The sequence below is a fragment of the Ambystoma mexicanum genome, chromosome 6p (genome assembly GCF_040938575.1).
Source record: "Ambystoma mexicanum isolate Mex_15411 chromosome 6p, UKY_AmexF1_1, whole genome shotgun sequence".
NCBI lineage: Eukaryota > Metazoa > Chordata > Amphibia > Caudata > Ambystomatidae > Ambystoma > Ambystoma mexicanum.
In genome coordinates, this window is record NC_090935.1 from 998,628,852 (window position 1) to 998,633,904 (window position 5,053).

A 5,053-nucleotide genomic window follows, 5' to 3' on the forward strand; every position below is an offset into this window, starting at 1 on the left:
GAAGCCACTTGGTATTTGCTCCAACCTGGATCCTTGGCATAAAGATCACCGTGAACACTGAAGAAGTCTGGCTGAACAGTCTATGTTCATATGGTATAGCATGAAAGGCTTCTATTGATTTAGCTAAAAAGTAATCTCTCTTCATTTGATTTATCAGTTCCACAGATATGTTCTTTCTTAGATGAGCATCTGGTTTCGGGAAACTATTAATGTTCAGGTCACCTTTAGGAATCACCAATGCAGGAACACGGACATTCACCAATGTGCAAATTCCTCCCCAATCTTTTGGCAGTCTGATATAGGCTTTGGGGCCGCACGCCCAATAATGATCCATAATTACTGCTGTTCCGATATTCATTCCTGGTGCATCGAAGATTCGTTCACAGTTCTGATTTTCCCCCATTTTTCTTGTACCATTGTTCCTGAAGCACAATTTAGAACTTTCCATTGGTACTGGTCCTCCTCTGTCTTCGACCCATGTCAGGAGTTTAGCAAGTTTTGGGCACAATGGCTTGCATAACATTTGTGCATTCTCAATTGTTGGTTGGTAGTGACCCATTATTAGCCAGTCTCTGCAGATCACTACTCCTCCTTCCCAGCCATCTGGTGATAAGACAGTTCCCCAAATCTGCATCTGGCCTCTGTTTTTCCATCTGCGGATGTCTTCCGTAGAGTGTCCTGGAACTTTCCGTTTTTTATTCAATTCTCTTCTTCTGGTTCCTTTTACTACAGGTTTCTCATATCTCATCACAAAGTTCTTTGTCTTAGCATTGTTTCTCGTCTTTATATCTTGAACATATTCATCTTCATTCGGATCTGTTCCTTCAGTTGCCCATTTGAGAGAGGATGTTCGACCCATGAATTAGCCTCTGGTACTACAGAAAGCTAGGTGCACTATGCAGTGTGCAGTTAGGACATCTATTTCAATAGCTATGAATATCTTTGACTTCCCCATGCTGTATGGCAGGAGTGCACATACGAAACATTCTTTATCTGACAATCTTCTTCCAACTTCTTTAATGTGTTGGTACCATATGTTATTTCCCAAGTGTCCTGTGCTGTCCAGATAATCATTTAGTTCATAATTATCTTCTTGAGTACTTCTTTTGGTTCTCAAAGTCTTCATGTAGTTGTCCATCACTACATTTTTAAATGCATCTACATAGCTTCTTCTGGCTGGTTTGTTTGTAGGTATATCCATCTGGGTTCCCTGCCTAGCAGAAAGATCAGCAAGTCTTTCTTTATCCATCTGTCTTTTTCTGGCAATAGTTAAAAATGCCCACATAGATTCTGCTATAATCTCTGCACGTGATCTTTCCGTGGGACCTGTGCTTGGGCCTTTTGTTGCTGGACTAGGTGTGTCTTCATGCATTATCTGTGTAGGTCCAACCTTTATCAACCACTTTGTCTGAATCGCCGACCCTGTTTCTGGCATTTAAAAGCAGTATTTGAAGCGAGTGCTGTGTGTGATGTATTACTGATAACATCCATTTCAAGTTCAGGTATGTATCTTCCCATTTTTCTTGGGACAGGAATGACTATGTAGGGTCTAGACTGCCTTGTAGTTGCCACGCTCACCTTTTCCTTCTGCTCAGAAACATAAACAGGAATCCTTGCATCATGTGCTCCTATATTAAAATCAGTTCTTACTGTCAGTGAAAACAATATGAGTATGAATATAATACATGTGTCTATGATGCAGTGGTAAGTAAGCCTGCAGAATCTGCTTCTGGGACAATTTGTACGTCTGTCCTCATGGGGCAACACAATATTGCTACTTTGGTTTCCCATCTCGAACATTTGATGTTAAGGAAGGAAAAACAACTTTAATGGCTCTGCATTTTTAGATTGTTTCTGGAAGCTGTTGTCTTCTTTTAGTATTCATCCTTGATCAATTATCTGCTTTCTGTATGCTTTAAGAAGTGACTTATCTTTCTCTCTTGAATCAGTTTTTTCACCAATCAGGATGCAAATGTTCCTTTATCGTGAAGAAAAGTGTCCTCGGTAAACTTCTATGAAATCTGCTTCTTTTACTAGTTCCCAATCAATGCCTCGAATCTCCTTCAGTCCAGATGACATGTTGCTTCCCTGTTAGCATGAACAAAGAGTTTTGTCCTTCATTCAATTCCTCGATCCGTCCCTCGGAGGAAAGTTTCTACAGAGCTCTGTGATTTCTTTCAAAATAGATTGCCACCTGGATGATAATTCCTTCCAGGATCACATTCAAATTTGCAGTATTTCTTGGATCTCTTAGGAAAGTTACCACGTCTGTGTGTCTTCCAACGAGATGCTGGTATTCTTCAATTAGACAAAAGAACACCTCACTGACTAGTCTATGTGCTGCATCGGTTGATGAGGGCATTTGTGTTTTCCCCACTGAACTCTGGCAACTTCAAAACTCTTCAGTGATGATTATGAGCAATCTTCTTATGAGCTTTTCATTGTCAGGATTTTGAATATACTCTGTAATACGGCAAGTTCTCCCCATCAACGTAGGATAAGAACGCAACACCCACTCAAGATAAGCAAGTATTAACCTAGAAAGGTCATCAATGGGTAACACCATGTAAAAGGTGAACTCTGTGTAAAAGGAATCAGGGTACTGTACCCTCTTCCAATTGCTGTGTCCACAATCAAAATTTGGCATATCCTTATTCTTATCAAGGCTTAAGTATGCCTCAGTCCAAAGTCAATAAACTAGTGTGGCTTTTAAGAATGCAGATGATCTTTTACTCTGCAACTAAGATGAACAGAGTGTTCAAATGTGTCCTTTTACCCTTTTATTTGTAGTTAAGAAGGGAGTGTCCAACTTAAGACAGTCCACTAGTAGGTAGTAGGTTCCTTTCTTTCCACTTGTCGGGTTATGCATCCTTCTTCCTCGTCATAGATCTCGTCTGCACGTGCTGTGGTTCTTCCCCGATGTTTGTAGCTTCTTCGCGGTGGGGTACAGGCAGAGGGGTTTCTCTGGAGTAGATCTTGATATCTCAGAGGAAGATCCAAGCTCGCCTACCCTGCAATTTGACAGCAGATGGTGTCACATCCTCAACAACAAAAAGGACAGTTGAAACAGGGCTCGGCCCACTTCTTCCTTGTGTGGTTACGAATTAAGACCTTATCTCCTGGGTAGATTCTTGGACGTAGAAATTCAGGAGTTTTGGGTTGTTGAAGCATCTCCTTCTGTGTTCTGTACTGCCCTACACCCTCTTCTCTGCAACGGTCCTTAAATCACAGAAAAACTAGATGTTAAACAGTGCAATTAGTTCTGCAATTCAAGTTCTAAAATTTCTGACGTTGGCCGAGCATCACTTCTAACTCGGGATGGAGGCATTAAAGGTATTCTCATTCGCCTTCCTGTCACGATTTCGTGTAACGTAAGATGGTGGTCAGAACCTGGTTGGTTCCTCAATGCATACAATGCCAGTGGTAGGCAGTGCAACCACCCTTTTTTCAAGGTATGCTTCAATTTAGCTATTCTTTCTTTTAACAGGCCATTGAGCTTTTCACAGCACCTATTTCCTTGTGGATTATAAGCCGAAGAAAACTTGTGCTTTATACCAAGCAATGAGGTGATCTGCTCGAAAACAGTATTAACAAAGTGAGGTCCATTATCTGATCTCATTACTTAGCACACTCCCCATCTTGGAAACACTTTGTGCACTAAGAATTTAGCTGCACTGGTAGAGTCTGGGTGCGTACATGGACCTGCCTCTATCCATCTAGAGAAAGGACATACTACTATAATATGTATCTATATCCATTGCAAACTTGTATCATGTCGGCATAGTCGATATGCAAGTGCTTAAAAGGGCCATTGGGTCTTGGGATGAGTCCCCTCACTATGCGCAGTGTATGCCCAGCCATGAATTGTTGGCAAACAATACAATTTACCATAAAAAATGCAACATGCTCCATTAGGTTCGGTACAAACCAATCCTCAGCAATGTTACAGCAAAATTCTCCCTAGTTGTAAGCGCTGGGTAGTGCAATTGTTCTAGCGCTACCCTTAATAAGGCTATAGGCATCACTGGTTTACCAGTGCTGTCTTGCCACCACAATGCTTCAGAGGGGTTTAAAGAACACCCTCTTCGCTCCCACAAGTTCTTTTCCTCTTGCAGTGCCTCTCCTTGAAGCTCCATTATCTGTGTTTTAGACATAGGATTATATCCCTCATCCACAATCATCATCAGTCATTCTTTCATTCACATTAATGGTTTCAATATTCATCATCCCTGTATCTGTATTTGCAATGCGCTTGGCTTCAGAGTCTGCTGCTTGATTTCCGCGCCAGATCAAATCTGTCCCTTTCGTGTGAGCTGCGCATTTAATGACTGCTATGCCCACCCAGAGTTGTAGTGCCTTAATAAGCCTGTCCAATAAGGCTGCATGCTGCACTGGCGTGCCGTCCACTGCTGTCATAAAAGTACCATCTGTATGCGAGAATAAAAATAATTCCTCTGCATTATTGGGGATCCCTAGAACTGGGGCTGTGCAAATTGCTTTTTTCAATTCATCAAACCCTTCTTCCTTGCCTCAGTCCACACAATTTTTTCTTTCGTTGCCTGTGCTGTTTTCAAGGCCTGTAAAAGGAGCCTTGTATATGAGCTGTAGTCAAAGACCCATGCTCGGACATAATTACATAGTCCTATAAAATTCTGCATTTGTTTTATCGTGTGTGGCTTGGCTGTTTTTAAAATAGCCTCAGCTCTTTCAGGGGTGACCTTCTTTCCCTCGTATGAAATCAATTGACCTATATGCAACACTTCTTGTTGACAATATTGTAACTTTTCCTTGTCAACTTTGTAACCTTTCTCAGCAAGTATAATCATCAGCTAAACAGAATCACGTCTGCACTCTTCCTCTGTGGTACTGCAAACTAAAATGCCATCTACGTATTGCAGCACAGCGCTTTCTAAAGCAATATTGCTCAAATCCATCTGGAGGACTCTTAAAAATTGATGGGGACTCACATTACCCCTGGGGAAGCCTTGTGCTTTTTAATCGCACTTGTCTAAAAGTAAATGTCGTCAAATCTTGTGAGTCTTTGTGAAATGGC